This window comes from Papio anubis, chromosome 1, assembly GCF_008728515.1.
Source record: "Papio anubis isolate 15944 chromosome 1, Panubis1.0, whole genome shotgun sequence".
NCBI lineage: Eukaryota > Metazoa > Chordata > Mammalia > Primates > Cercopithecidae > Papio > Papio anubis.
The window spans coordinates 193,926,483-193,938,252 of record NC_044976.1 but is presented as its reverse complement, the minus strand read 5'-3'; the positions used below and the strand labels follow the sequence as shown (position 1 = coordinate 193,938,252).

Genomic DNA, 11,770 nt, shown 5'->3' with positions numbered 1-11,770 from the left:
AGGGCAATGGGCTGAGAAGGGCTTGGGGCTGCCAGAGATGACAAAAGGAGGAGAGGAAAATATGGCAAGTAATTTGTCTGGTCTTTCTTGAGTCCTTTCATAGCCAGAGATGCATTAGGAAAGCTTTTTAGGAAGCATTTACAGTGAGGCAGGGAAACATTCACAGTCCTCCTTGCAGTATGAATGAGCACTGCTGAAGCTGGGCCTGCCTTCGCCTCTCAATCTTGTCCAAGAGAACAGAGCTGAAAGGCTTTCATGATCACCCAAGATCTCCAAAGAGCTGTCTAGAAATGTTTCTCTAATCAACTTGAGAAACTTGGAAAGAGCTCCACCCCAAGCGCAGAGATTCAGTTAATCTCCCTAAGGGGATCCTCCCTCCCTCCTGGATGAGAAGTTCTTCAAGGACAGTAAAAGGTCACATACAATTTGGCATATGACAGAGTATCTAGTAAGTGCCTTGTCCATGGCAGGCACCCAGTGTGTGCGTGGTAAATGAATAAATGAAGATTCCTAGAGAAATGTTTTCTTTCAATGTTTAATATTACTGTCCCAGATACATATTTCTTTTAAAAATAAGAAAATAGCTATCCTTCTCCACTGTCAACAAAATAAAATCCCCAAAGTGGTCTTTACATAGGTTTTAAACAAACAAAACTGCACTTGAGCCGGGCACGGTGGCTCACATCCCAGCACTTCGGGATATATATATATATATATATATGTATCATTAGACCAATAGTTTTGTTTTAGGCTCTTGGTTCTATTGTTGCTACAGGGTGATCCAATTTTGCTAAGCAAGAAGTCAGGACACATTCAGTCTCTTCTTTTGCTTGGAATGCCAAGATCTATTTCTGGTGCACATAATGAACTCCTACTCATCCTTTAAAACCCAGCCCAGGTGTCACTCCTTCTGGGAAGCCTTCCTGGCCACCGTCCCACCTCCAGACTAAATGAAGTTAATAACTGTCCCTTATGATCCCCTGTGGTTGGAACATATTTTGATTGTTACACATGAATCACTAAATCATAATTATTGTTTAATTTGTAAGATCTTTGAGGGCAGGGATTATGTCATATTCATCTCTAGGTCCCTTTGGCCTAATATAGAGACTGACGTGTCATAGTCAGTAAATGTTGGTTAGATTGGATTGAATGGTAATAAAAAACATTTTCTTACTTGTGAATTTAATTCTATGAAGTCTTGCAAATACATAAAATGACTTCACATTTAGTTATACATTTAACAAATTGCCTTTATTAAAAACATTAAAATTACATGAAATCAGGGTGTCCTGGAACATCCTAGACATATGGCCGCATGGCTTCCAAGCAGCATAATACCAGCAGCTTGGATTTATCTAATTTGACAAAGTGAGGTACTCACTGGCATTTGAAAGAAATGTCAAACAAAACCACAGGGGGTTGGAGGGGAGTTGTTTAAATTAATTTCAGTTGCCAAAGGGAAGTGATTCACTTCCAAGTGATTTGTTTTGACTCTGATATTATTCTCCTAGCACAGATCTGGTCTTATATCTTCTAGTAATTGGTTTAATACCTTTGGGTGTTATTTGGCCCTTTTTCATATTTTGCACTGAACAACTCACTTTTAAAATATAACAAAACACTTATAAGTATTTGCTAATTAAAGAACTAGATTCTCCCAGTGTTTACATTAGGTTCTTAGGAAAATTAGGAGAACTATTAGAAGAGAATTACTTCATAAGAGGTAAAAAATTATAGGAGTTAAACCAATGTGGATGATGAGAGGACAGGGGATGGTGGTGGGAATTTAATCTTTCTAAGCTGGAGAAATAACAACTGCAGCATTAGAGCATTTCATTAATTTATTTATTCATTCCACAGACTTATACTGAGGCTCACCAAAAACACTACAATGTTATGGTGCACCACAGAGCTCCCCCCAAAAGGGCTTGAAAAGATATCTCAACAGCTTGGAAAATTAAATGTCCTTCTTTAAGAACTCAGCTGAATGCTGTCACGCCTTTCGGTTGCTGAGGCATAAAACAAATTATACTAGGGGTCTTACAAGTTTGGCTAATACAAAATTTAATCCCAGGTGAATTGGATTAACTCTGACATTATTTCCCTAATTGAGTATATCACAGCCAACAGAACTCAACAAGAAGCCCAGGTATTACCAAGATTTGTATGTGTAGCATTCAAACCTAAGTTTTGTTTTGTTTTGCTTTGTGTTGTTTTTTAACCAGCTGTACTCTTTAGTATGACAAAAATAAGCATGTAAATGTTTAGAATCTGGCTCCTTCTGGATTTCATCCTTTGTTTTCAAAATCCTCAGAAGCAGATAAATTGACAGTGGGTGTTCATCTGAACCAACAAGCTATCAGTATTAAAACAACATTAATTTTGTGTCTTTTATGTCTATGAGACAATGGGATGCCAAAATGTATAAGTTATGGTTTGTATTTCACTGGGCTTGTAGACTATCAAAGAGTAAAGTATGTGCATAAGAAAATAAATGACATCAGAGGTGCAGGCAAGATGTAAAATACAATACAGACTGTAAGTTCATGGATGGGGATCCTGGTTAGAGAAACAGGGGAAGGAGAACTTTACAAAGGCCTTGAATTTAGGAGACTTATGGAGAAGAGTGGGAGGATGGGAGGGTACAGTATGCGTAACAGCAGGAAGGAGGAAATACAGTGTTGGAGAACAATGAATACACTGGTTTTGTGAGAGTGGTGGGTTAGCATGGAACAGAGGTTACAAACTGGAGCCTGAAGCCCACTTTTGGGCTGTAGAACATGTATTATTTGGCCTAAACTTAGTGTGAGCATTAAAACACTGGAAGCATTCACATGAAAATCTGGATTCCTGATAATATCTAAAAAACGAGGATGTTGGTAGCAATGGGCCTACATGCCCAGGAGGAGGCAATAGTCACTTGAAGCTGAATCACTATTATACCCTTTAGATGAGAGTGAGTGTTCCACGTTGATGCGGTCCTCAGCTGCCCCTTCACTCATGTACCTCCCCTGTCCCATGCTTACAAGCATGTATTAGTCAGCTTTTGCTAGGTTATGCTGTGGTGACAAACACTCCTAAAATTTCAGTTGCTTCCTATTCACTACAAAGTTCTATTTCTCCCTCCTATGTATCAGCTGCAGTTGGCTGTGCCTATGCTCTGTGTGTCTTCTCCACTCTGGGATTCAGGCCACAGGGGCAGCCCCTGCCTAGGACGGACCATTCTCATGACCAAGGGGGAAAGAATAATGGCAGAACCATGAGAATGGCTCTTAAAACGTTCGTCAGACACGGCACATGTTACTTCCACTGAGAGCACATCTGGCCAAAGCATGTTACATGACAAACCTGATGTCGGTGGCCTGGGAAAACATAATCACAGAGAGATTCAATGACTAATTAGAAATAATATAATACAATCTTCAACAGTATTTGAATTTATTACTCTCCTGATGAGAAAACATTTTGGAGTGAGGCAGGAGTAAAAACCAGAGGGCCTTGAATGCCAGCTACAAGGCTCTGTGACTGACAGCAAAGTTCCACACGCACATAAAACAAAAAACCCCAAGGCAAGCATGAGTCTAAGAAACAGGGCTTTCACATACAGCCTTACAAGAAGCATGCAACTGAACGTGACAGAGGCTGATAGAGGAGGAGGAAAGGGTTAGATCCCTCTGCTCCTGTCTTTATTTACAGCAAAGGATAGAACACTTTGTCACCTTGGAAACAACCAACAAAGGCAGTGTGTAAAGCTGTAAGAAATCCCTGTCTGCTCTCTCAGAGGTGACCCGGGCTAAGTAGTGGGGTGGGGTATCCTGCCACCAGACTGCCCTGGGTCCTGGGTATTGTGTAGTCAGGCAGATGGCTCCAGCTAGAAGAAAAAGCTGTTTGGCCTTTGATGGCCACAGCTGACTACATAATATGTACCTTCTTGTCTTTTGTATTCAAAGATAACACTGCTGACCAAGGAGAGTATGGCCACAGTGTCTGAACCCATGACCTACACTGGGGATAGTACAGTCTCTCCGCTGTATAGCTATTCTTTATAAGTCTCATTGCAAAGATTTTACAGCCTGTAAAATTCTTTGCAATGGTTTTTACTCTGAATAAGCCTTAACAATCTGGTGGATTTTACTATCATTCCCAAAAGCCATCTATATGTCACTGCTTGCATTTGCATAGTTACTGATTTTCTCTTACCATTTTTATACTAAGTTGCATATACTCTGCGCTAGTAAAATTCTTCAAGAAGCTGGACGTGCTTCTATCTTAGGCTGTAGACTCTAAATTAACTAAAAGATTCGTCACAATTATTGCTGTATCAGCCTGAAGCCTTGGTGTGATATCTGATGTCATATTGATGCCACACTGGCACTATTCAAAAAGTTCTTGGCCTTTGAAATAGAGTTTTGAGCTTCTTAGACTTTCCAGATAATTATTATCAGTTAGCACACAGGTGAAGATAGCCCAGCATATCTTTAGCCCTATCTGTGTAACATGCACACTCCATAATGCCTGCATGGCTGAGCCATTCCTACATGACTATTCAAATAAAATGCAAACTTTATTTGCATTTTACTGTAGAAAACATCTCATGTTGTTTCAGATTAAACATTATTGAGCTCAAAACTTTATAGTCAATTCCAATGCATTTGAATACTACAGAGCATTAACTTGTCTCCATATATAACATGGTTTAATAGGAATGACAACAGATTAAAGGAAACCTGAGTTTAGGGCTCAGCTTAGCCATTTATTATGTGACCATACACAAGTCATTTATTCATTTGTATAAAGAATGGACTAGAATAGATAAAAGACAGCAAACATTTGACAGATGTACCATCAGTCCTAACTCCTTTGACATGGCGGACGTGACTAATCAATCATTCATGGCCCTGATTCTTACTGATCTTAGAATGATCTTCAAAATCCTCTTCAGGACAGAATTCCAGGCAGCCACTACCGTCATTGGAGTTGGCACTCAAGTTGAAATCCACATATGAGTCCAGGTCAAAATAATCTACAATATATGGAGATAACATGTGAAAGCACTTTGCAAATTGTTCTATGTCATACAAATTTAAGATGTTGTTGTTACTACTATTACATTAGCCATTGTTACAGAAAATTTGTGCAGATTGTGTTTGTTTATTTATTTATTTATTTTTGAGACGTAGTCTTGCTCTATCAGGCTGCACTCCCCTCTGGGTTCAGGCAATTCTCCTGTCTCAGCCTACTGAACAGCTGGGATTATATTATGTTTAGACTATATGAAGTGCTGATGGTGACTTGTATCTTGCTATTATACCACCTATAATTGTTATTCTAACAGCATGTGTGAAGAGATCTGGCTCCCAGCCTTTTCTTAGGCAAGCATGCACTATGAAAGCAATTTCACAATACTGAGAAAGGACTATCTTGGACTGCCTAGGAAACTGTCAGGGAGACATACTGCCTTTAATTTGAAGCCTGGCTTCACCTTTTAATGTGTGAATGTTGGCCTGTCACTCAACCTCTCTGAGACTGTTTTGTCATCCACGAAGTGGATAGTATAACCAACCTCCTCTTAGGGTTGTTAAAAAATTGAAATGTAGGCTGGGCGCAGTGGCTCATGCCTGTAATCCTAGCACTTTGGGAGGCCGAGTTGAGTGGATCACAAGGTCAGGAGTTCAAGACCAGCCTGGCTAAGATGGTGAAACCCTGTCTCTACTAAAAATACAAAAAGAAAAAAAATAGCCAGGTGTGGTGGTGGGCACCTGTAATCCCAGCTACTCGGGAGGCTGAGGCAGAGAATTTCTTGAACCCGGGAGGCAGAGATGGCAGTGAGCTGAGATCGCACCACTGCACTCCAGCCTGGGTTACAGAGCGAGACTCCGTTTCAAAAAAAAAAAATTGAAATGTATAAAATGAGAAGCAAAAACCATGATTCATAAGCTGTACTCTAGAAATGTGAGTTCCTGATACTGAAAAACTGGTTTATGGTGAGTACTCTAGGAATTTTGACTCATTTTCTATTTTACCAAAAGATTGATAAACCTTAAGAAACAGAAAACATTTTCAGTCAGAAACAATATTTCTTTAGTGCAAGAAATAAGGACCCGCACTTAACTTAAATCACCATCTTCTTTCAAAACAAAGGTAAGAGCTGGAGCCCAGGTCCTCCCTCTGCGGGATCTGCCCCCAGGGTCAGATGCTATTGCTCATGCCTATACTTCCAGCACTTTGGGAGACAGGGGAGAGTGGACCGCTTAAGTCCAGGAGTTTGAAACCAGCCTGGGCAACATGGTGAGACCCCCTGTCTACACAAAAATTCTATTATTATTATTATTATTATTATTATTGAGACGGAGTCTCGCTCTGTCGCCCAGGCTGGAGTGCAGTGGCGTGATCTCCACTCACTGCAAGCTCCGCCTCTCAGGTTCACACCATTCTCCTGCCTCAGCCTCCCATGTAGCTTGGAGTACAGGCGCCCGCAACCGCGCCCGGCTAATTTTTTGTATTTTTAGTAGAGATGGGGTTTCGCCGTGTTAGCCAGGATGGTCTCGATCTCCTGACCTCGTGATCCGCCCGTCTCGGCCTCCCAAAGTGCTGGGATTACAGGTGTGAGCCACCGCGCCTGGCCAAAAAAATTCTAAAAATTAGCTAGACGTGGTGGCATAAGCCTGTAGTTCCAGCTACTCGGGAGGCTGAGTTGGGAGGATCCATTGAGCCCAGGAGGCAGAGGAAGTTGCAGTGGGTCGTGATCCCTCCACTGCACTCCAGACTGGGTTACAGAGTGAGACCCTGTCTTGGCTGGGAGCGGTGGCTCACGCCTGTAATCCCAGCACTTTGGGAGGCCAAGGTAAGCAGATCACCTGAGGTCAGAAATTTGAGACCAGCCTGGCCAAGATGGTGAAATGCTGTCTTTACTAAAAATACCAAAAATCTGCCAGGCGTAGTGGCAGTCGCCTGTAATCCCAGCTATTCAGGAGGCTGAGACAGAAGAATGGCTTGAACCCGGGACCAGAGGTTACAGTGAGCCGAGATCACACCATTGCACTCCAGCCTGGGCAACAAGAGGGAAACTCCGCCTCAAAAAAAAAAAAAAAAAAAAAAAATTGCCTCCTTTACCAAATGAGATGTTGCGACTTTTTATTTAAAACAATTAGAAAATTTCAAGGGAGCAATAATTCAAAAGCTGCTAATGCTGTGTGGATGACATTCAGTAAGGGAACAATGCTATGACTTAAAATAACATACTTCAATCTTTGTGCTAAGATCAGTCATTGTCATATTATGCATGCATAGTGCTTGATCATGTAGATGAGATTTATGCAAATCCCTCCGGGAATGTATATGTGACGCTTTTCAGAGTAATCTGTGTCAGAGTTCTGAGTATCTCAATTAGAAGACTTTCAACGCTCAATCTGGATACTTCTGCTGTTTCCACCTCAAAGATTAGAACTTCTTTTGAAACTATAACCTTGGCAGCTTTCATCTGCCCCCATCACTATTCCTCATCCATCTACCTCCCCTCTGTCAAGTTTATCATCAGTACATTTTAAAATCTTTGGAATGCAAAGCCATTTAATTAAGAAAAATTTGAGGGCACAACTATATAAAGTAGGTAAAAATCACTAATATTACTTAATTAAAAATCTGCTAGGGGGTAGCTGGATTGAGAAATCTTGCTCTTGGGGTAGCCATTTTTGTAGCAAAACTTTTTACCTTCTCCAAGAGCAATGGTCTGTTGTGACTCTAGCAACTGATAGGAAATCCTAAGGCCCAGAAGCATCTTTTCAATATGTGGGGGTTCTTAAACATTAAGGGAAGATATTCTTAAGCATTTTCTTGAGCAGATGTGTTTTTAAAAATGCAAATGGATATAGTTAATCTTTGAATTCTAAACCAGTGGTGAGCAATCTTTTTATATAAAAGCCAATATAAAAACATAAAATAAAAGTTTATAGCCTCCCACCCTCTCATTTTTTTCTAAATAAAAATGTCTTCATATTTTTCCTCATCGTAAAAATAGTATAAATTCAGAAGAAAATTGACACTGCTTTGTAACCAATAAATATGAATATCTAGAGCCATTAGGGAAGTAGCAAAGTGGAGTTTTTTTTCTAATCTTTTTATGAACTTAGATCAAAATGCAAGATGGGGAGCACGCAGCCCTCAAAGCCACAAAGTTTTCATCACCTTTGAAAAAGAATATAGTTTTTCCTTTAAATGTTGTTTCTTCTAGATTTTGCTGTGGGAAAATAACATGATTATATACCTGAAAATCATAAGAGAATCACATTTAAAATGACCCTAATTGAATTCAGTATGGGAACTAGTTTAAAAATAAATAAATAAATAAATAAATAAATAAATTTTGAGACAGAGTCTTGCTCTGCCACCCAGGCTTGAATGCAGTGGTGTGATCTCAGCTTACTGTCACTGCAACCTCCACCTCCTGGGTTCAAGTGATTCTCCTGTCTCAGCCTCCCGAGTAGCTGGGATTATAGGCACATGTCATCACCCCGAGCCAATTTTTGTATTTTTAGTAAAGACAGGGTTTTACCATGTTGGCCAGGCTGGTCTCAAACTCCTGACCTCAGGTGATCCACCTGCCTTAGCCTCCCAAAGTGCTGGAATTACAGGCATGAGCCACAGTACCCGGCCTAAGAATAAATGTAAAAGTGTGTCACACACACAAACACACACACTTATATATGCATATACATACATACACACCCATATGTATATATATACACACACACACAAGAGGACTTCAAAAAGTTCATGGAATAATAGAATTAAAAGAAAAAGATGAACATATAAATATAAGCTTTACTTCTCAACATAAGCTCCATCAAGTTCAAGACACTTTTTTAAAATGATGGCCTCTGCCATTTAGTTGATCCATAAAGAACTGCAGGTCCTGGGAATTTAACCATCAAAGCAGTCTTTTAAAATATAATTTAATGAAGTAAAATGGATGCCCTTTAAAGACTTTTTTTTTTTTTTGAGATGGAATTTCACTCTAGTTGCCTAGGCTAGAATGCAATGGCACAATCTCGGCTCACTGCAAACTCTGCCTCCCAGGCTCAAACGATTCTCCTGCTTCACTCTCCCACGTAGCTGGGATTACAGGTGCATGCCACCATGCCTGCCTAATTTTTGTATTTTTAGTAGAGATGGGGTTTCATCATATTGGTCAGGCTGGTCTCAAACTCCTGACCTCAGGTGATCCGCCCATCTCGACCTCCCGAAGTGCTGGGATTACAGGCATGAGCCACCATGCCTGGCCTGAAGATTTTTTTAAGATTAAGAAACAAAAATCAGTCAGAAGCAGCCACATCAGGATGGTATGGTGGATGCCTAATGATTTCCCATTGAAACTCTGGCAAAATTGACCTTGTTAGATGAGAGAAATGAGCAGGAGCACTGGTTGTGGTGGAGAAGGACTCCATGGAGAAGGTTTCCTGGGTGTTTTTCCGCTAAAGCTTTGGATAACTTTCTCCAAACACTGTCATAATAAGCAGATGTTATTGTTCTGTGGTCATCCAGGAAGTCAACCAACAAAATGCCTTGAGCATCCCAAAAAGCTATTGCCATGACCTTTGCTCTTGACTGGTCTGCCTTTTTTTTTTTTTTTTTTTCAAGATGGAGTCTTGCTCTGTCACCCAGGCTGGAGTGCAGTGGCACAATCTCAGCTCACTGCAACCTCTGCCTCCCAGGCTCAAGTGATTCTCCTGCCTCACCCTCCTGAGTAGCTGGGATTACAGGCTTGGGCCACCATACCCAGCTAATTGTTGTATTTTTAGTAGAGACGGGGTTTCACCATGTTGGCCAGGATGGTCTCAAACTCCTGACATCAAGTGATCCCCCTGCCTTGGCCTCCCAAAGTGCTGGGATTACAGGTGTGAGCCACCACGCCCGGCCTCTGCTGCTGCTTTGAGTGAACCACTTCAACCTCTTGGTAGCCATTGCTTTGATTGTGCTTTGTCTTCAGGATAGTACTGGTAAAGCCATGTTTCATTTCCTGTTATAATTCTTCAAAGAAATACTTCAGGATCTTTATCCCACTTGTTTAAAATTCCATTGATTTGTAGGTCTAGACCTGAAAAGAAATAAAATAAAATAAAATAATAAAATTTCCATGGAAAGCTCTGCTCTTGTCTGCAGCTGAATTTGGTGCAATGGTTCTGGCACCCATTTAATAGAAAGTTTGTTCAACTTTAATTTTTTTTTTTTTTTTTTTTTTTTTTTGAGATGGCGTTTCACTCTTGTTGCCCAGGCTGGAGTGCAATGGCGTGATCTCGGCTCTCACTGCAACATCTGTCTCCCGGGTTCAAGCAATTCTCCTGCCTCAGCCTCCTGACTAGCTGAGATTACAGGCATGCACCACCATGCCTGGCTAATTTTGTAGTTTTAGTAGAGACAGGGTTTCACCATGTTGGTCAGGCTGGTCTCAAACTCCCGACCTCAGGTGATCCACCTGTGTTGGCCTCCCAATCAACTTTTAACTTCTCAGTCAGAATTGTGTAAACTAAACCAGTTGAGATGCCTGTGGTGTTGGATATTGTTTGTGCTGTGAATTGTTGGTCCTGTTCAATTAGAGAACAAACGAAATGAATTTTTTCCTAACACAGACTGATGTGGATGATCTGCCACTGCCTTCATTTTCAAAATGCTCTCATCCCTTAGTAAACTACTGGTTTCCTTCAGGCATGTCCCCACTAAACTTTTCATAAAACATCAGTGATTTCACCATTCTTCCACTCAAGTTTCACTATAAATTTGATGTTTGTTCTTGCTTCAATTTTAGCAGAATTCATGTTGCTCTGATAGCGGCTAATTTCATACTGATGTCTAATCCTTCTAGTGCCTCAAACTAGATCCCATTTAGACATGTTATAACAAGTTAGTATGAGTTTATTTTGGAACAAACATTTTTTGAAATCCATGCATAGTTTTTTTCATAATACGCACATTTCGTGAACTTTTAAAAGACCCTCCTGCATGTATATGTGTTTGGGGGTGTGTTTGCGCGTGTGTGTGTGTGTGTGTGTGTGTGTGTGTATGTGTGTATGTATAAAGGCTTCTACTCTGAAAGTAGGAACAATTCTACAATAATGTTTATAAATGGAAATATATATCTCTAATTAGTATCTTCTACTTATAGGGACTAGTAGGGAATAGGAACAATGAGAAGGAAGAAAGGAAAAACAGAAAATTTAAATCCTCATTAGTCTTTGTTGCTTAAATGTAGAACCCAGCATGAATGGCTTTTACTTTACCAGGGCACCCGAATGCATTTTTGGATATGGAAAGGTGGACCAGAGTTGAGTCTGGAAGGTGTAGAGTGAAATTACTCTAAATATATAATAAAGGGAGGAAATAGGAAAAGAGGCTAACTTCTGCTTATGTGGCCCATGGATTGTTTAGGTTATTGGGAAGAAAAGAAGAGGCTGGATGTGGTGGCTTACACCTGTAATTCCAGCATGTTGGGAGACTAAGGCGGGCAGATCACCTGAGGTTGGGAGTTCAAGACCAGCCTGGCCAACATGGCAAAAACCCATCACTACTGAAAAATACAAAAATTAGCTGGGCATGGTGGTGCACACCTGTATCCCAGCTATTTGGGAGGCTGAGGCAGGAGAGTCATTTGAACCCAGGAGGCGGAGGTTGCAGTGAGCTGAGATTGCACCACTGCACTCTAGCCTGGGTGACACAGCAAGACTCTGTCTCAAAAAAAAAAAAGAAAAGAAAGAAAGAAAAGAAGAAGAGAAGA

The 11,770-nt window shown here is 40.7% G+C and overlaps 1 long non-coding RNA gene across 1 annotated transcript; it reads right to left on the bottom strand.

Annotated features, from left to right (window-relative positions):
* Positions 1-1,232: 1,232 nt before the first annotated feature.
* On the bottom strand, positions 1,233-9,644 carry LOC110741912. Its single transcript, XR_002518941.2, has 2 exons — positions 9,391-9,644; positions 1,233-5,026 (listed from the first exon to the last, which is right to left on the bottom strand). It is a non-coding gene; the product is annotated as an uncharacterized LOC110741912 (long non-coding RNA).
* Positions 9,645-11,770: the final 2,126 nt, after the last annotated feature.